General features: G+C 35.6%; 1 protein-coding gene and 1 pseudogene across 5 annotated transcripts in view; both read right to left on the bottom strand.

The window, feature by feature from the left end:
* CEP57L1 (centrosomal protein 57 like 1) overlaps positions 1-21,430 on the bottom strand; it is an 88,689-nt gene that overhangs the window by 56,333 nt on the left and 10,926 nt on the right. The window contains exons 1-2 of one of the 5 annotated variants that reach the window (XM_027603204.1): positions 7,996-8,014; positions 3,122-3,372 (exon numbers count right to left, since the gene is read on the bottom strand). The exons of 3 other annotated variants lie outside the window; for them this stretch is intronic. The gene's annotated coding sequence lies outside the window, so the exon portion shown is untranslated. Of the gene's footprint in view, positions 1-3,121; positions 3,373-7,995; positions 8,197-21,430 lie in introns of those variants that run through there. One more of the 5 variants, XM_027603207.1, reaches the window with a different exon arrangement.
* On the bottom strand, positions 17,054-18,161 carry LOC113927883 (annotated as a pseudogene).

A 21,430-nucleotide genomic window follows, 5' to 3' on the forward strand; every position in this document is an offset into this window, starting at 1 on the left:
CCCCCACTGTGCATGCACGTACTCTCTCGCTCTCTAAAAAAAGAAAGAAAGAAAGAAAGATAGAAAGAAAGAATAGGACAAATTAGAGATAAATAGGATGTGGAATTCATAAAATGTATGACCTGGATGAGGAAAATCAGTGATAGGGAGAAATTAAATAAAACTGTAGTCAAAAAAGAAAACAGATGGAGGGTGGTAGAGGTCTATTAAAAGGTTCATTTCAGACATGTTTGAGGTGCTTGTGGAACAAGAACAACATAAAAACAGCTAACACTTACATGAGCTTATCATGTGCCAGACTCTGGTCAAAGAACTTCATATGTGTGAATCCACTGAATTATCAAGGCAACCCTCTGAGGTATTCAAATTTCATTTTACATGAGGTGCCTGAGAAGCTAAGTAACTTTGCCCAAGGTCACACAACTATTAAGTGGCTGAGCTGGGACTTGAACCCAGGTAGCCCGGGTCAGAGTGTATTCTGTCTTTAATAGAGCCACATCAGTTGTGTAGATGAATTTGGCATCCAAGAAAAACGGTTCAGACTAAACATAAAAATTTGGAAGTCATCAATAAATACAGATGGCAGCTGAAACCATGAGTATTCACTTAGATATAGAGTATGCAGTTAGTTTTTCTCTAAGTGTGGTCCTTCAGTCACCTAGGTATGAATACTTTGAGGAGGGCATTTATTAAAAGTGCAGATTAGAGGGCGTCACCTAGGACCACAGAAACTGAATCTCTAGGCCCAGAAATCTATAGTTTTTACTCCCCAACTGATTTTTATGCAAATTCAAGTTTGAAGATCACCGATGAAGAAGAAATGTGTAACAATGACAGTGTTTACTAGAAGTGTGTCTACCATAAGAGTAAATAAGTTCTAAAGAAGGACGGTTAAGTAAAGCCCTAACCAAGTGTCCGATGGGTCTTTTCTCAAATCTAAGCCACAGTCTATTATAAGAAGCATTGTTCTTTTATGTACCACAAGAAAAAAAATAAGAGACTTCTCATATAAAGCTGAAACAAAAGAAAGGCTACAAATGAAGAGAAGGATACATGGAAAATAAACCCACCATGCAGAAAGAGACAGCAAAGAAACTTGAAAGTCTCTACCTTTCGAGTACTAGGCACCACGTAGAGGGAATTTTATCCCAAAGACAGTTCTTACACAGCTTTGTACTCTGAATTCATACTATCAGTGAGATTAAAAACAAACTCTTAAACAGAGAATTTAATTTAAAATGGTCTCAGGTTGGTAGTAGTGCAAATGACTGGTAGAGGCAAATGCAAATCCTCTCTGAAGTAATCCAACTTTAATTCAGGCCAATAACAATTATAAGACATATCACTATTTTAGAACTTTCTTTAAATCTGAAAAAAATGGGTCTTAGAATCACTGAAACACAATAAATGGAAAGTCTACCGGGCTATTCTGAATGCCCAGGAACTGGGATGGAGAGGCTAATTCCTGGTTCTCAAATGTACTCCGTACATAATGTCATATAGGTATTGCTTTATTTTTAGTAGTAAGAACTATAAAAGACAGGTTATTAAAAACTGTAAAAATCCTTTTCCTTCCCATCATACTTAACCATGTTTTATAATTCCCCCAAATATAAAAAGTCTCACCCATAAAAAATTACAAAATAAACAAAACAACCAACAAGTGAGATCAGACCACTCCTACCCCAACTCCATATAAATGCTTTAACATTCTCTGGGACTTTGAGAACTAGACTGCAAAGTTCACCACAGGCCCTGGTAACTGTCCAGACACAACAGGAGAAAAAACAAACTTTGCTCTTGCCAAGGATGATGATTTATAGTCCTGTACAACACTCAGTATTTGGTCTTTTACTCATAGGCCACAAACACACTAACTAAATACTTGCATGATATGCAGAGTATTCTGGCCCTTTTTAAGAAAAATTAATCCCTTTTCAACAATGCTACCATGAAAAAAATTCCTTTAGCATTTTTATAATTTTCCAGAAAAGCTGTGTATTCCTAGTTCAGGCATGCATTTTCCATCTTTTCCAAGAATAGGATAAACACTGCACAAATTATTCACCATAGCTGTTCTGGGATCTTATAAAACTGCAATTTCACTATATAGCAAGAATATCATCATTAGAAGATTAAAATGGCTTTAGAATGACAATAAGCACCAACTGATCATTATGAGGAGTTCCCTAATAAAAAAATTTACAAAGAAACCAGTTATTCAACCAACCACTGCTAGCTTCTCCCTGCTTTTGGTGGGTAAAGATCCTCAAAGTCCCTTTCAGAGCACAGTCCTGTCTAAAGCAACTAATATAAGAATTCAAATCTGATTCCCACTCTTGCCACACCCTGCCAGAGCATCTCTTTTACTCAGGAAAACTGTTTCCTACCCCAGGAGGAAATGTGTACTTGTATATATGAATATGAGTATAGGGATTTTCTAATACTGTAGAAAATGAAGTACCCCATATTCTTATCTATAATTTAATATTCACTTTTCCATAGAAACAAGGGAAATTCTGGTTTTATAGTGCTACTGCTATTCTAAGCATGTTATAAAAACAGTTTCTAGGTGGATCTATGGAAAATCCACTCTGTCACTGTCAAACCTACTTAGTAGTAACTTTTCAGATGAAACTTGTTAGTATAGTTTAGGTACTATGTAATATTTAATTTAAAAATTTTAAGTGGCGGGCGCCTGGGTGGCTCAGATGGTTGAGCGTCTGCCTTCGGCTCAGGGTCATGATCCCAGGGTCCTGGGATCGAGTCCCACATCGGGCTCCCTGCTCCTTGGGAGCCTGCTTCTCCCTCTGCCTCTCTCTCTCTCTCTGTCTCTCATGAATAAATAAATAAAAAATCTTGAAAAAAAATAAAAAAAATAAAAATTTTAAGTGGCCTATAATCCCACTATACAGAAATCCCTATTAACATGTTTTTTTTCTAAACAGTAATATATCAGGTAACAAAACTGAAACAGCATTGAAGAGCACAAAATAAAAAGTAAAGTATTTCCTACTCCTAGGCTGCTGATTCCCAACCACGTCTACTGCTTTCCCCTCTCTTAAGATAACAGCCATCAACAGTGTCTTGAGATCAGAAAGAAAGAAAATTATTTATATACCTACATACTTTTCTTTAGCGACTCTCCTGTCCTACACATCAATCAGCAGGCGATGGAGGAAAAGATTCATCAGATTCTAGAAGCACGGTAATCTTTCTGATTATAGCACCACTGGTTCGTTCTTTACCATCACATCCCTTTAAGCTGTTGATATTCTTTTGGATTTAGTGATGAGCGACTAACTCTTTTCTTAGGCATTTCCCCCTCCATTTCTATAGATTTGAGGACAATCCTTCATCTGCGTGGTATCACTAAGGAATATGACATAATAGAAAGGGCTCTGGATTAAATCAGAAGACCTAGGGTGTTTTTTGACACTTATATAGCATGTAATCTTAGTTGTATCATTTCCTTTTTCTTACTTTTGAAAAATATTAAGTATTATATAAATATACAGTGGTGGAAGTAGCACTGATAATAAACTCTTTGTCATTCTTTTCTTGGAGTTTCAGTTTCCTTACAACTTAGCCCTTACAAATATTTTTTTTTAAAGATTTTATTTATTTATTTGAGAGAGAGAGAGAATGAGAGATAGAAAGCACGAGAGGGAAGAGGGTCAGAGGGAGAAGCAGACTCCCTGCTGAGCAGGAAGCCCGATGTGGGACTCGATCCCGGGACTCCAGGATCATGACCTGAGCCGAAGGCAGTCACTTAACCAACTGAGCCACCCAGGCACCCCAGCCCTTACAAATATTAATCTCTGAGCCCTTTCCTGGTTGCCTGTGGCTGGGCTAATTAACTCCCCTCTTGCATACTTATATGCTTAATATATTATATTGAAATATTCTGGGGCACCTGGGTGGCTCAGGAGATTAAGCGTCTGCCTTTGGCTCAGGTCATGATCCCAGGGTCCTGGGATCGAGTCCCGCATCAGGTACCTTGCTCAGCAGGGAGCCTGCTTCTCCCTCTCCCCTTGCCTGCAGTTTCCCCTGCTTGTGCTCTCTCTATCCCTCCCTCTCTCTCTGGCAAATAAATACAATCTTAAAAAAAAAAAAAAAGAAATATTCTGTTCGTGTCCTTCCCTTAAATGACAAGCCTTAAGGACAGGAATCAAGTTTCATTCATATTTGTAATCTTAACACCTAATTCAATAGTTTATAAATGCTTGCTAAACTGAAATGAATTAAAAGCCATGTAAAGCTCCAAGACAAATCCTACTAACAAGTCATCTCAATATAAAGTAAAAGGAAGATGTCTATGCCATTCAGACAAAAGAGAGTTCTAATCACTAACAGTAGTATCTGAGTTATTCTGTCAAAAAGCAACGCAAATATCTAGGTTTGTCATAACATTGCTCTCCTTGGTATTCAGAGCTCCATATTCATAATTCCAATTCATATACCTATTAGCAAGCTGCAGTATCTTAACCACACCAACTTCTGATCCGTATATCTGAAGTGAACAACTGTTCACAAAAGGGCTGAAGTAATCTAACGATGGAAGAGTTGTTGACAAGCTAGTCTTTACTTTTTTTTTTTCAAACCAGACTTGTTGGCCCAGCTGCTAAGGTCTTAATATGAGAAACAGCGTATGTTGTTGAACAGCATGGAAGGCAAAAGGACAAAATCTGATTTTCCTGACTAGCTGAGGCAGAAGCTTAAATAAGATAATCAAAATTTATTTTACTTAAAATGTACCTTTGAAAATTTGTTAGCCTCCTCTTAAATATTTTAGTTCTTCAGCAGTTTTCAATGTGCATACTTTACTTTTAGCTGACTGTGCCAAATGCTGAAACTGCTGAGGAACTTCCTAACAGCCAAAATACAGGAGGCATAGAAAAGACCCTATGATGGCTAAACATGAGATCTTTATTGCTCCTAAGAACTTCTCTTGCATCCAAACAGAGGCTGTCTGTGACTGTGTCTGCATAATTTGCTTCATATAATATTGAGATGACTTTTCAGGAAAGCTAATGTTAAAAACTGGCATAATTTTCAGTTTTCATTCCATTTCAATTCCAATGGTATTTGCTGAAGTGTCTAACATGTGCCAAATTTTTTGCTAAGAGATGGAGGCGGAGAGGAGGAGGTCATAGTCTCAGACGAAATAAATGAAATGCCTAAACTACTCAGGGCTTTGAACTTGCTTTAAACTAGTATAAATTTGGTGCTTCACAAAAAGTAGAGGGTTGACTTCATCATGCTGATTTCATCATGACAGTTGGCCAAGTTTGCCAGTCCAGTCCAGACCAATTCTGGTTAAGAAACCTAGCCTCCTTTAATATGACATCCTTTAGTTAAAAGCTGCCTAACAGCCCATCAGGAGACAGAGAAGAGGGACACCTGAGTGGCTTAGTTGGTTAAATATCCGACTCTTGATTTCGGCTTAGGTCATGATCTCAGGGTCTTGAGATCAAGCCCCATATCGGGTGGGAGTTGTGTTCCACGCCCAGCATGGAGCCTGCTTAAGATTCTCTTTCCCTCTCCCCCCTCCCTCCCTCTCTTAAAAAAAGTCTCTGAAATGCTTAATAGGGAGAAAATGACATCCTTTTTTGACTAAAGTTTATATAAATACAGATAACTCAAAACTGCTAACCTCAGTTCTTTAAAACATAGTCTTATATAGTATATTCTTCATATCTGTACTAAAAGGCAAAATCTAAAATTATCAACTAATACTTGAAAAGTATTATAATTTACAAAGCCTTTATACATCAAATTTTAACTTAGCCTTACGAAGTGGCATACTATCATAATCATTTTTGAACACATGAGGAAACCAAGGCAAAAAGATTAAGTGACTTGCCTAAGGTCATATGTGTAATAAGTGGCAAAAACAGAATTCAAACTCAGGTCTCCAGACTCTAAATGTGGTGCCCTTTTTGTTTCTGCACTGTGTTCCATAAATTGTAGTTAATCCAATTTTTCCCTATATATAGCCTCAGATAAAAAAAAACTAACAGATTAATTTTCCTAGTGCTATTTATTTAAACCAAAATTAAAATAAGCTTGCATTCCCTAAGTGCACACACTGACAGTGGGTGGACCAACCAATACAGCTGCTGAGAGCAGACAGATGCCAACTTAAGGTTAACACTTTTCCCTTGTATAAATAAATCCACACACAAAGAAACATGTTTGGCTGAGTATAATTCAATTTGTAAAATTTCCAAAGCAAACAAACGTTACAACTATCAGAATTGTTTTCCCTTGAAATAGACCTCCTGTGGAGATAACAACTGAGAAAAACATAAAACATCTTTAAAACAAACTCTATTCTCTCCTTTAAAAAAAAATACACATACATACCCCCAAATAAATATTTCTTTCCATTTCTCCCTCCTATCCACTAATCCAACCGCCTCTGACAATGAAAGAATAAAAAATTAACAATAGATGTTTTTTGAAACTGGTAATGCATAACTCTTCCAAAGCCATCAGCCGTCATTAGTTTAGCATTATCTTTAATGTATTTATTATAGTTTCTGTGATTTAATTTAGTTGCCTTAACAAACAATTTTATTTTAGCAATGTCTGCACGTATCTGTCTTCCTCTATATTCCTCAAGAGCAAGGGACCATATCTTATTCATTATTCTATTATCCATTGGATTTATTTTATGGTAGTCATTCAATAAGCATTTGTTGTCCTTAAATCAATTAATATAGTAGAAATACATAAAACAAAATACATTTGAGTCTAACAGTTAACAAACATTTATTCACAAATGTATTGCATACATTTTACTTCTATGAAATCAGGTTTCACCTTTATTTTTTTTAAGATTTAATTTATTTATTTGAGAGAGAGAGAAAATAGAGAGGGAGGGGGAGAAGGAGAAGCAGTCTCCCCACTGAGCAGAGAGCCCCAGGTGGGGCTTGATCCCAGGACCCTGAGATCATGACCTGAGCCGAAGGCAGACACTTAACTGACTGAGTCCCCCAGGTGCCCTGAGGATTCACCTTTACATTATATTTGGCAACATGTTTTCTTTCATTGTGGGACATAAAGTAATGTGTGCCTTACAATCTTTGGCATCTTAGATTCAATGAATAAAGTCTTTATAAAAATATACATTAAGAACATTCTTCTCATGCAATTAAATAAGTAAATGCAAAGTGCGGATCATGGATCTCTAAATTACATAAAGATGTGAGGGGGTATGCCTCACAGATGGCTCTCCTGCTCTATCAAATCAGTGAGTTAGGAAAAAAAAAAAAAAAACAGTGAGTTAGGTCTTCAAGAGCCAGAACTTTATTATATTCATCTTTGTATTTCTAGTATATGCTCTCTAGGGGCTCAATAAAGATGAGCTAAATGAATAAAATCATCTGGTCTGGGGAAGAGAATGACTGTGGGAGAGGGGATGATCCTTGCTGTAAAAGAAAAAAAGGGGCGCCTGGGTGGCTCAGTCGTTAAGCGTCTGCCTTCGGCTCAGGTCATGATCCCAGGGTCCTGGGATGGAGCCCAACGTCAAGCTCCCTGCTCTGCAGGAAGCCTGCTTCTCCCCCTCCCACTAGCCCTGCTTGTGTTCCCTCTCTTGCTGTCTCTCTGTCAAATAAATAAATAAAACCTTTTTTTAAAAAAAGGGGAAAAACCAAATTATAAAGATAACTAGGCTTAAAGAAATAAAAAGAAATATACTTATTCTAATATTTAAAGATCATAGATCTACCACTCACTAAGGATTCATACTATTAAACAGTATTTACCAAAATACTAGTTTCATAGGATATTAACTGAAGTTACTCACTAAATTAGATTTCCAGCAAATAAACTTGTGGAAATGAGTTAAAACAAAATTAACCAATTTCTTCACCTGCAAGTTTAAAATTTTTAATATTAATCCAGACCTTAATTTTTAATATTCTATCATTATGAATTTCCAAAACAGGGTTAAAGCACGCATTTCCGAAACTTATTTGCAACAGAAACCTTTTTGGGGGATCCTCTTGAGAAATTAGCATTCCACAGAACAGACTTCAGGTAATATCTGTATACAGAATCTTCAAAGTAGCTCTACGTAGAAGATAACTATCAAAATATTACGAGATATGTAACTGGTAACATGAAATAACAAGTGATAACAGAAAAAACAAATAGCAAATTGTGTAAAACATCCTGTTGCATACACAGAAATTCATATTTCCAGTGTAGGAGAGTAAAGGAAGAAAAAGAAACTCTCTTTTCAAAAAGTTAAAACTTGTAGTGTTCTTATATTTAATCTCACTTGATTTAGTAACTAACCACTCTGGTATATCTAGTTAAATGGCACCAAAAAAACTGTAGTATACTTTCAAAAGTACCTGACAGAATCATCATGTAGCCAAATTACTGGGACGATACTACATTTTCTCATTAACACAACTCATGAAACAAGGAGGGTTTATAGAAGAGATAGTACAATCGAGCAACAATTCAAACAATTGGTGTAAAATTACTTTGGAGCAAGAAGCAGAATTTGTCTCATATATTCTAATTGAACAGAGTCTAAAGAAAAGAATATATCACAAGATCTCACAATCATCATCTGTCCCTTTTCAAACAGAGGAATATAGGAAAATACAATTAGGTTCCAACAAAATGAGAAAAATGAGGAACGTTAAATACTTAGCCTTTTTATACCCTGGTGCCAGAGATTCCTTCCTCCACTACTACTTACTGGTAGGCATTACATTTGGATTCACTGGTGTGGTGGTGATAATACTAAGTTCTAACTAGTTCTGTGACCTTATCCTAATTAGTACCTAACCCCCCCATAACTTTATATATAAAATAAAAGAGTTGATTTAAGTTATCTTGAAGTTTTCATCCATTCTTAAAATTCTACTAAAAGAGAGGCAAATTTACTTGTATGCTGAACTTTTATTTAAACTTATATTGAAGCCATATTTTTGAGCTCTAAAACAATTAAAATTTTGTCTTTGCAGTGACTACCCCTATAAATACCTTGGTAATCTTATCTCGACAACCATTAAGATTTTATGCATTTAAAGAATACATGGGTTTTTTTTTTTTTTTAATTTCCTGCAGGCTTTTTTTTTTTTTAAGATATTATTTATTTATTTGACAGAGAGGGAACACAAGCAGGGGGAGTGGGAGAGGGAGAAGCAGGCTTCCCACTGAGCAGGGAGCCCGATGTGGGGCTCGATCCCAGGACCCCAGGATCATGACCTGAGCTGAAGGCAGATGTTTAAGGGCTCAGCCACCCAGACGCCCCAAGGATACACAGTTTTAATTATTTCAACAAGCATTTGTTTACAACACTCTCGTTCTAGAAAGACTTTTAAATGACATAAAATTACAGACAAAAAAGGAAGGTAAAATAAAATCTGAAAAATTCTGATCAAAATGTTGAATTAATATGAAATTGAAAAGTTCCCCTCTAATCTAAATACAGAAATACTGGATAATATGTAATATTTACAAGTATATAACCAAGCTGAAATGCAAGAAAAAGAAATGGCCAAGTGCCAAAAACAGAAGAGTTAAGCCATACTGGTGAAAGGCTACTGGGTTTTTAAAAATGTTTAAAATGATTTCTAAAATCACTTATTAAATGTGTAAGTCTAATGTATTAAACTGAAAAAGTTGCTTAATTACTTAGAAAGATTTTGCTTATTGGAAATGAAGATCTGCCTCGATAGTTGTTTAAAGTATTTGAGAAAATATGATAGGCTAAATTGAAAAATGTAGTTTGAAATACCTAAGGAACCTAAATTTGTAAGTGCTATTCATGTTTAAGGAAGATTTAATCTACTAGATTCACCAGTTAACTAAACATTAATCAAAGAAAAAGCCAAAGTTCTTATTTCCAGGCAAAGACTACTAGATCTAAAATATTATCTAGTAAAATTTTTAAGTTGAATTCAAATGCTTAGGAAAAACATTTTGAAAATTACTTTAACAGACTTTTATAAATTTAATAAATAAATTAATAAATAAAACATTTTAAAATTACAACTAGTTAAAACAAACTAAAAGTATTATTTTTCAAGACCAAACGTCTACCTCAGATACTTTTAAAAACACCCTTTGACAAGGATTCCCACTATCAGTGGTAGTATTTAACACTGAACTGGAGATTCTGCCAAAGGATAAATAAAACAGAAAAAGAAAATAAGGTGGATAATAATTTAAAAGGAAAAAACAAAATTGTTATTTGTAGGCAATATGATTATCTACATAGAAAATTCAAGATAATTTGAATAGGAGTGCTTGGCTGACTCAGTGGTAGAGCATGTGACTCTTCATCTCAGGGTCATGAGTTCAAGCCCCACACTGGGTATAGAGCTTAGTTTAAAAATAATAATAATAATAATAATAATAATAATAATAATCTGGATAATCTATGTGGAAAATGTAATTTTAATATATATATTCACACAATAGTCAAAAATCATAAGAACCATAGGGGTAATGCCAATAAAAATTTGTAAAATCTCTGTGAACAAGATTTGTTAAAAGAAGAAGGGACTACTCTTCTAGTCATTAACATTTACTATAGAGTGTTAATAATTAAAATAGTGCTACTGGCACAAGGTGAGACAAAGAGACCGATGGAACAAAACTGAGTCCAGAAACAGACTCTGGTATTTATGGGAATTTGGTATATGAAAATGAGGGAATTTTCCTAGGAAAAGGAGTAACTATTCAAAATTTGTGCCAGTATGGACATACTATCCATACTGTAAAAAATAAATATCTTTATTCCATGCCAAACATAAAAATAAATTCCAGCTGGACTCAACATCTACACGTAAATAACAATCTTTAACTGTTTTTGAAGAAAATATAGAATATGTTTCGGACTTTGGGTACAGAAGATTTCATAATAAACAAGACAACTTACAAACAGGAAAAGTGATAAAACCTTTATTAAAATTAGAACTTCAACGCAACAAAAGATACCAGTGACAAAGTTAAAAAAAGCAACATATATAACATATAAAAGATTAGTATCTGAATTACAAAACCTACTACAAATTGTTAAGAAAAAGCTCAGTAAAGGGACAAAAGATATGAACAGTAGTTAACAGATGAGAAAATATGAATACCCAAAAGCCAAAAAGATACTCAACTTCAGGAAATGCCATGCAATCTGGAAAATGCAAATTAAAACAATGAAAAATTATTTCACACCCACCAGACAAAAACTTAAAAAAAGAACTGTTAGTATCTGGCAAGGAGATGGGGGAGATGGAAATTTCCATGAACGACTGGTGGGAGTGTAAACTGGTGTAAAATTTTGGAAGACAATTTGAAAATTGTGATGCTGTATATATCCTATTACTCAGCAATTCTACTTCTCAGTATTTATGAATGAAGCCTAGAAAAAATGGAGAGATATATAGTGATGTTCATTGTAGCCTTGCTTGCAATAGGAAAAAATGAAAAAATAACCTAACTATATATTAACAAGGGAATGGATAAATTGTGTCATATTCATACAATGGAACATCATATGGCAGCTAAGTAAAAAAATTAGATCCACATTTACAAACATGGATAAGCTTTGAAAATATACTGTTTAGTGAAAAAAGCAAGTTATAGAATGACAAGTATTATAAGTTGTCTTTTATATAAAATCTTTTTAGGGCACCTGGGTGGCTCAGTTGGTTAAGCAACTGCCTTCGGCTCAGGTCATGATCCTGGAGTCCCAGGATCGAGTCCTGCATCGGGCTCCCGGCTCGGCAGGGAGCCTGCTTCTCCCTCTGACCTTCTCCCCTCTCATGCTGTTTCTCTCTCTCTCTCTCAAATAAATAAATAAAATCTTTAGAAAAAACAAATCTTTTTAAAACATGAAGACAATATATTATGGTGCTAAGGACACTTCTACATACATGTAATTTTTTATTCCATCAAAAAAAAAGCAAATAAAGCAAAATGTTAACATTTGAACAAAAGTTACAAGAGTGTTTATTAAATTATTCTTATTTTTCCTTTTGTTTGAAAATTTTAGTTTTTCTAAACTAAACTTTAGTTTAGACACAAAATTTTAATATCTTACCTATATATGTATATATTCACATAAAATATGTGGGTAAGAAAATAAGAGTAGAAAAATAAGAATGAAGCCAGCAATGAGATCAGTTTCTAAAATTTATGTCATGGGGCGCCTGGGTGGCTCAGTCATTAAGCATCTGCCTTCGGCTCAGATCATGGTCCTAGGGTCCTGGGATGGAGCCCCACATCTGGCTCCCTGCTCAGCAGGAAGCCTGCTTCTCCCTCTCCCACTCCTCTGCTTATGTTCCCTCGCTTGCTGTCTCTCTCTCTCTCCATCAAAATAAATAAAATGTTAAAAAAAATAAAACTTATGTCATAAATTGTACATACATGTTAGAACTGGCTCACAAATCTTTCAGTAAGGGCAAAACAAATACATATTAAGCAATTTTATTTTTTAAAATAGCCAGAAATATTGGAGATTCAGACATTCAAAGCATATTACAGTAACTTGGAGACACCAAAGACAGAAGAACTGGAAGAAATATTAAAGAGTGAACTTGATATACGTGTTTCACTCATCTATTGCAGAAAGAAAATACACACAGAAAAGAGAAAAACTGTATTCTGAGAATAATATATACGACAGTATTTCAGAAAATAGGCTTTTGAAAGGCTGAAAAGAATAGAATTCAAATTGATCTTGTTAGGAAAGAATTCAAATCAGTTTTGTTAGGGATATCTTAAAAATAAAATCTGAAGATTCAAATTGAAAAGCCTCTATGATTCATCTGGGCAACACATACACATACATATACACACCCAAGGTATACACATAACACTTGGTTGATGAGCTATTTTCCAACAAACCGAAATAAGAAAAACCAAGTAAGCACTTAGAGGTAAAACTTGAATATTAAAAGTTTTCATTACAAGAAAAAAAAATTGGTAACTATGTATGGTGACAGATGTTAACTAGACTTACTGTGGTGATCATTTCCAATACATACAAATATCAAATCGTTACGGACATTGCTGCTATGAACATTGGGGTGCATATGGCCCTTCTTTTCACTACATCTGTGTCTTTGGGGTAAATACCCAGTAATGCAATTGCTGGGTCATAGGGTAGCTCTATTTTTAAGTTTTTGAGGCACCTCCACATTGTTTTCCAAAGTGGCTGTACCAACTTGCATTCCCACCAACAGTGTAAGAGGGTTCCCCTTTCTCCACAACCTCTCCAACATTTGTTGTTTCTTTCCCTGTCCATTTTTGCCATTCTAACTGGTGTAAGGTGGTATCTCAATGTGGTTTTGATTTGAATTTCCCTGATGGCTAATGATGATGAACATTTTTTCATGTGTCTGTTAGCCATTTGTATGTCTTCTTTTGAGAAGTGTCTTTTCATATCTTCTGCCCACTTTTTGACTTATTTGTTTTTTGGGTTTTGAGTTTGGGAAGTTCTTTATAGATCTTGTACCAGCCCTTTATCTGTAGTGTCATTTGCAAATATCTTCTCCCATTCTGTGGGTTGCCTCTTTGTTTTGTTGACTGTTTCCTTTGCTGTGCAGAAGCTTTTTATCTTGATGAAGTCCCAAAAGTTCATTTTTGCTTTTATTTCACTAGCTTTTGGAGATGTATCTTGAAAGAAGTTGCTGTGGTCGATGTCGAAGAGATTACTGCCTATGTTCTCCTCTAGGATTTTGATGGACTCCTGTCTCACATTGAGGTCTTGGAAAGAGCCGAGATGCCCTTCAACAGGTGAATGGATAAAGATGTGGTCCATATATACAATGGAATATTACTCAGCCATCAGAAAGGATGAATACCCAACTTCTACATCAACATGGATGGGACTGGTGGAGATTATGCTAAGTGAAATAAGTCAAGCAGAGAAAGTCGATTATCATATGGTTTCACTTATCTGTGGAACATAAGGAATAGCATGGAGAACATTAGGAGAAGGAAGGGAAAAATGGGGGGGGGGACTGGAGGGAGAGATGAACCATGAGAGACTATGGACTCTGAGAGACAAACAGGGTTCTAGAGGGGACGGGGGAGGGGGATTGGTTAGCCCGGTGATGGGTATTAAGGAGGGCACGTACTGCATGGAGCCCTGGGTGTTATATGAAAACAATGGATCATGGATCACCACATCAAAACTAATGTATGGTGACTAACATAACATAATAAAATTTAAAAAAAAAGAAAAAAAAAGAAATAAAATTAATTAATTAAAAAAACAAATATCAAATCATTATGTTGTACACCTTATACCTGAAACTAATATAATGTTATATGTCAATTATACCTTAAGAAAAAAAGAAAAAAGTCTTTGAATAAATCACCTGAGATCATAAGGAATATATATTTCTTTTTCAATTACAAAATTAATTTCTGAATAAGAAAAAAAGGCCTTTCACTGCTGAGACTCTCCTTCTCCATCCCTCTCACTTTATTTCTTTTCTTTTGTTCCATGAAATGGGAGTGATTTTGTGATAGTACTACACAACAGCAATCACAAATTAGTATCTAATTTAATTACCTTTATAGCCTTTTACAAATCTAAATCAGTAGGAAGTAATGAACAGAAAATTTAAGAAATTTTATTAATCTCCTAGGTAATAGTACACACTTTCCATAAATTAATAATATCGTACTTTTTAAAAAAAGATTTTATGTATTTATTTGAAAGAGAGAGAGCACAAGCAGGGGGAAAGGCAGAGGGAGAAGGACAAGCCGACTCCCCACAGAGTGGGGAGTTCATGTGGGGCCGATCCCAGGACCTGAGTGGAAGTCAGATGCTTAAAAGGCTGAGCCATCCAGGCACCCCTAATGCTGGGCTTCTGATTAAATATGCAACTCAAGTCACATGGATGATAACATAATGAGAACTAATATGTACTTTTTTCTTTTTTTTATGTTATGTTAATCACCACACATTACATCATTAGTTTTTGATGTAGTGTTCCATGATTCATTGTTTGTATATAACACCCAGTGCTCCACGCAGAACGTGCCCTCTTTAATACCCATCACCAGGCTAACCCATCCTCCCACCCCCCTCTAATATGTACTTCTTAATGTTTGATGGGATCACCATAAATGCAGGTTAAAAGGTCAACAATTTTATCACCAATCCCTCATGGCAGGCTACCTCTAAAATCATAATGTGCAATGCAATAATCTTACTCTAATATAAAATAGTAAAATTCCATTTTCATCTATTACTTAAAAAAGAAAAAGAAAGAAAAGAAAAACCAAGTAAGCATTTGGAGATAAAATTGCTTGTGTTACTAAACATTAGATAATTAAGATAATTTCCTTTAAAAACTTAAATTGAAGTCTGTCATCACATAAGGAGGTATTTGAGGTTCAGATGGCTTCAGTTTTTCATGGTATAGAAAGGTGAAACTGTTGGGGAGAAACCACAGATGGGTTTTTGCAAACCTGTATCACTAGGCAGAAAAGTGGCAAAGAAATGACAATGTAGACAAATAATAGGGTATCTCAATATTCCTAATGGTAGGAAGTCTCCCCAACAAACAATTTACATGTATAACACTCATCCAACTGCATATGTTAACAGATAACAGTAAAGCAGTACTGAAATGGAACTGTTAGTCCATCTCCTCATATGTCCAGATAAAGCTCTCCTTGGCCCCATCTTTGGGCTGACTTCAAGCCTCTCTCCCAAAGAATATTTTTGAAAAACGCTTAAATGGTTGTAAATATTCAGTGTACTCTTTTTTAAAGTTTTTTTACCTTTTAATATTATTGATCAATAGAATAATTTCAGAGCCAGCAGAAACTTTATTAATGAAAATGTAAGTAAATCTAGGCATAGACATTATACCTTTCACAAAAAATTAACTCAAAATGGATCATAAACCTATATGTAAAACACAAAACAGTAAAATATCTAGAAGATAACATAGGAGAAAATCTGGGTGACATTGGTTTCGACAATGACTTTTCACATACAACACCAAAAAGCACAATCCATGAAAGAAAAACTGGCAAGTCTCTCTTCATTAAAATTTAAAAGTACTTTGCAAAAGATACTGTCAAGAGAATGAAAAGACAAGCCATAGACTGGGAAATATTTGCAAAACACATATCTGATAAAGAACTTTTGTCTAAAATATACAAACAACTCTTAAAACTCAACAATAAGAAAACGAACCACCCAACTTTAAAATGGGCAAAAGAGGGGCACCTGGATGGCTCAGTCGTTAAGCGTCTGCCTTCAGCTCAGGTCATGATCCCAGGGTCCTGGGTTCGAGCCCCGCATCAGGCTCCCTGCTCAGTGGGAAGCCTGCTTCTCTCTCTCCCACTCCCCCTGCTTGTGCTCCTACTCTTGCTATCTCTCTGTCAAATAAATAAATCTTTAAAAAAAAATAAAATGTGCAAAAGATGTGAACAGATGTCTCACCAAAAGATAAATACAGGTAGAAAATAAGCATATGAAAAAATGATCAATACTGTATTAGGGGATTGCAAATTAAAATGAGATATCATCATTTACCTAAAAGAATGGCTAAAATCCAAAACACTGACAACACCAAAGCTGGTAAGGATGGATGTGGGGGAACAGGAACAGGAATCTGTTGCTGATGGAAATGCAAAATGGTATGGTTACTTTGGAAGACAGTTGGGAAATTTGCTACAAAGCTAAACATAAGATTACCATACAATCTAGGAATCATGCTACTAGTTATTCATTCAGATGAGTTGAAAACTTGTCTACAAAAAAACTGAATATAAATGTATTTTATAGTAGCTTTATTCATAATTGCCAAAAACTGGAAGCAATCAAGATGTCCTTCAATAGGTGAGTAGATGATCAAACCGTGGTATATCCATACAATGGAATATCATTCAGTGATAAAGAGAAATGAACTATCAAGCCATGAAACACATGGAGGAAACTTAAACACATATTGCTAAGTAAAAGAAGCCCATATGAAAAGGCTACATACTATATAATTCCAACATACAACATTCTGGAAAGGGCAAAACTGTAAGACAGTAAAAAGATCAGCGGTTGCCAGGAGTTTAGGGAGAGGGAAGAAGGCATAAATAGACGGAGCACAGGTAATTTTCAGGGGTATCCTGAAAAAAAAAATTTTTTTTTAAGACAAAGCAATTTTAATACTAGGTGCACACCACATGCCCTTGCCGCAAACTGCTTTTCTTGACAAGTTATGTAGTTCAAAGAGGTATGGTTAAGGCTGTATTACTGAATGGTGCTGGTAAATACTACACAATTTTTGTCATGTTGCAACCTTTGTTTCCAATTCAGTAACTGCTGCTATGGAATCAGCAACAATGACAACATTATTAGGTTTGTTTTTTTTTAAACTATGATTTAGTAGCAACTGAGGTTCCCAATTTTAACCCCTTGGCAGCAAGATCCAAGTTCCCTCATTCGCACATTAGCACCCAAGTGTCAAGGGGTTAAATAACCAGCACAAGAGATACTGCACTTCTGATTGTAGCATTTGGCAGAACTGAAAGGAAAGGAAGTTGTGCTACATGTTGAAGGGATTGTGGGCAACAGAAAGAAGACACCAGGAGAAGAGAAAATGTCACATGAAGTCTTCAAAGTCTTGTACATATCCTCCATCACAGCCACCATAATCTGCCAGATCGTCTTTCATGGTAGCCTTTAATCCCCCTCCAGGGACCACACCTTTCTTCTTTTTGGCTTTGCTTTGCTTTTCTTGCTTTTGTTTTTCACTGCAAAGCACAGTCAATGAATTGGTAATCTTTTTCAAGTCATCAATTTCCGATGAAATACACACATCTCAAACTAAGGCTTCCAAAAAACTGGCATAATAGTGCCATAGTGACTTTTCATATTGTGTAATTTTATCTTTTAGTAACTTTCCAAACTCTGTGAAGTCATCTCTTGAAGATGGGTTCATAGCATCTATTCCATAAACTGTATTATTAACACCAAAAGTTTGTTTTGCTAATTCAAGGTCTGATTCTTCCTGTAATTTCTTTAGCCGCAGTTTATCTGCTAATTGTTCTTCTGGTATTAGCACTTTAGGTTCTTCAGGTTCTTCTAACGGCTTTTTAATTTCTTCTTGCCTTTTCTTCTGTTGCCGTTCTTTCTCTTTTCTCTGCATGAGATTATTTCTCTGCATTTCAGGATAGCCCTAAAATGCATGATTCTGCAATGGTGGGTACATGACATTATGCATCTGTCAAAACCCAAAGAACACACAACACGAGAGTGAACCCTAATGCAAATTATGGGCTTTAGTTAAAAAAAAAAAAAAAAAACTACTCCAACAGCCCTCATTTCACAGATGAAGACTCCGAGGCCCAGAAAGATCAAGAGACTTGCCCAAAGTTACACAGAAAATTAAGAGCCACAGCTATAATCTGTTATTATGAATAAAGGCCAAAAAGAGAGCTATGATGGATGTTGGGAGTTAATTTAATTCAGCCCTGTTAATACTTGAGTTGGGCTACCATTAAAAGACCTCTGAGGCTTTCTGACAGTGTGAGACATTAAACACAATAAGGGTACAAAGAATAAGGAATTCAGCTTAAGTTTTGATTCTTCCATGTTAAATACAAGTATAAATAAAAGGCTAAGCAACTGGAGCTGTTGAGATGGCACCTCAAGAAGGCAGAAAGCCTTTGGGGAAGGCAGAAGAATGAACATTTGAGCTCTAACTTGGTATTTAAGCTCTACTGTTGGTATCCCCCCCACAAAAAAAATTCTGTCATGAGAAAAAAGCTACTGCTTTTTTTCTGAATACCTGCCCTTTCTAGGGGAAGGGATACAGCATTGTAAAGAAGTTAAAAACATAAGTTTTGTCAAGAGGCAGACAGGCAAGGTTTCCACTTCTGGCTCTGCCATTTACTAGTTTAAGTGTTTTGAGGCAAGTTATTTAAACTCTCTGAGCCTCAGCTTGCTTATCTGTAAAAATGGGGATAATAATATCTACTTCACAGAGTTATTGGAAAGAAAATCCATATAAATCACCTGGCATAATACAGGCACAGAGTAAACACACTGTGAATATTAACTATTGATAATAGCAATTATAACTATTAGATTTTACATATGCGTGTATGTGTATTAAGCATACATCTCAAAAGTTTTTAGAATTAGATAGGACATGGGAAAACAAATATACAAACAGAGGAAATGGTGTCAAGCATTTAAGTGCATTATGTAAATACATCATTTTATGGAGTCTTCTTAACAAGCCTACGAGGTAGAGATTCAGCCAGTTGGTCAAGTATTTGAGGAGCATCTACCATGTGTGAATCACTGTTGGAGGCACTGAGAGTATAGTAGTAAACAAGACAGGGTCCTTCATACAGAAGAACACAAAATAAGCACAAAACAAATATGTTAAAGTGGATAACTGAATTGCTGTGATGAAGATTAAAAAGGGTATTAGGTGGTCTCCGTTAGCTAGAATGGTCAGGTAAAATCTCTCTGAAGATAGGGATTTTGAGATGAGTCTAAAACAGCAAGGAAGACAGTCATGTGAAAATTTTAGGTAAGAGCATTGTGAGTAGAAAAAACAGCATATGCAAGGATCTTAAATTTGGTAGCTTCAAAGATCAGAAATGGATAACAACATGTTCTGTATTTTACAAAGAAAATGGGGTTTTAGAAAGATTAGCAATCTGTATAAGGTAAATGGCAGAGGCAAGAATTTAAATGTCTAATTTGAAAGTCAGTGGTCTCATGGAATTGCTACGCTGCTTCCCTCCAAAGTTAGCAAAACGTCTCAATCAGCTATGGAACAGTCCTGTTTCCCAATCTTCTGACTGTACTTGTGAAAATTTATCAACTGAAAGCAGCTCTAAATTCAGTAACATCTGTTTATTTGTTGTATCAAAAATAAGGCAGAAAATATGATACTAAGAACTCTAAACAGTATATAACTGTATCATATTAAATAAAATTTTATGTGAGTAGTAATTATATTTCCCTGAACATTCTTTAAATGTTTCACATCATATAGATATGTTATTGATGAAATATGGTGTTTTCAGTAATTTTTATAATAAAGCTGGACATGGAGTCCTTGCTCAGAAATACAATCTTTTATGCTGTTATTTTATGAGGAAAAATAATTGCCATATTTTTACTTTTTATAAATTTTCCCAATTAAAAAGCTTAAAGCACAAAATACTATTAAAAATAAATTGTAGGGGGCGCCTGGGTGGCTCAGTCATTAAGTGTCTGCCTTCGGCTCAGGTCATGATCCCAGGGTCCTGGGATCGAGCCCCACCTCAGGCTCCCTGCTCGGCGGGAAGCCTGCTTCTCCCTCTCCCACTCTCCCTGCTTGTGTTCCCTCTCTCGCTGCCTCTGTCTGTGAAATAAATAAATAAAATCTTTAAAAATAAATAAATTGTAAATTTGAGAAAAATGAAATATAATTCAAGGATCTCATTATAAAATCTTAGAGAATGTTGGCAATAAAAGGATTATAGCACTCCAGTACAACTACAAAACACTTTATAAACATTTCATTAATCTCAAACTGAAGGACAAATATTACTTTACATAAAGATGATTATTTTATTTATTTATTTATTTTGAGAGAGAGAGAGAGAGCAAGTGTGGTGGGGGTGGGGGACAGAAGGGGCAGAGAGAGAGGGAAAGAGACAATCTTAAGCAGGCTCCCTCCCTCCCATGGAGTCCAAGGCAGGGCTTGATCTCATGACCCTGAGATCATGACTTGGGCTGAAATCAAGAGTCGGATGCCTACCCGACTGAACCATCCGGGTGCCCCAAAAGATGATTATTTTAAAATATACCATTTCTTTTTTTTTTTTATTTTATTTATTTACTTGACAGAGAGAGAGAGATCCCAAGTAGGCAGACAGGCAGGCAGGCAGGCAGAAGGAGAGGGAGGCTGAGCATGGAGCCCAATGTGAGGCTCGATTCCAGGACGCTGGGATCATGACCTGAGCGGAAGGCACTCAACCGTCTGAGCCACCCAGACACCCCTAAAAGATACCATTTCTTGAGTATCAATATAAGCCAGATGCAAATCTAAAAACTTTATATACATTATCTCATTAAATCTACACAACAGTCATTGGGAAGTAGGTAATTATCCTCCTTGTACACATAAGAAAACTAAGGCTATCTCATCTCTAATATCCAAGGTTAGGGAGGTTAAAAAAATTGGCAAAATTCATACTCTTAGCAAAACACAGACTTGGGATTCAAATCCAAGATTCTGGGGCTCTGAGGTCCATGCTCTTCTCACTATTTGAATATATAATTATATCTCTCAACAACAGTTAAGATTTCATGTGTAAAAGTTGTTCCAAAGCAGTACTAGGTACTGTTCACCTGCATGACTTATAAGTCCTTCAAACAAGATGATAAAAACATGTCCAAACCTGGACTCAGTATCTTGCCATCCCAAGA

Source organism: Zalophus californianus, chromosome 7 (assembly GCF_009762305.2).
Source record: "Zalophus californianus isolate mZalCal1 chromosome 7, mZalCal1.pri.v2, whole genome shotgun sequence".
Classification (NCBI taxonomy): domain Eukaryota; kingdom Metazoa; phylum Chordata; class Mammalia; order Carnivora; family Otariidae; genus Zalophus; species Zalophus californianus.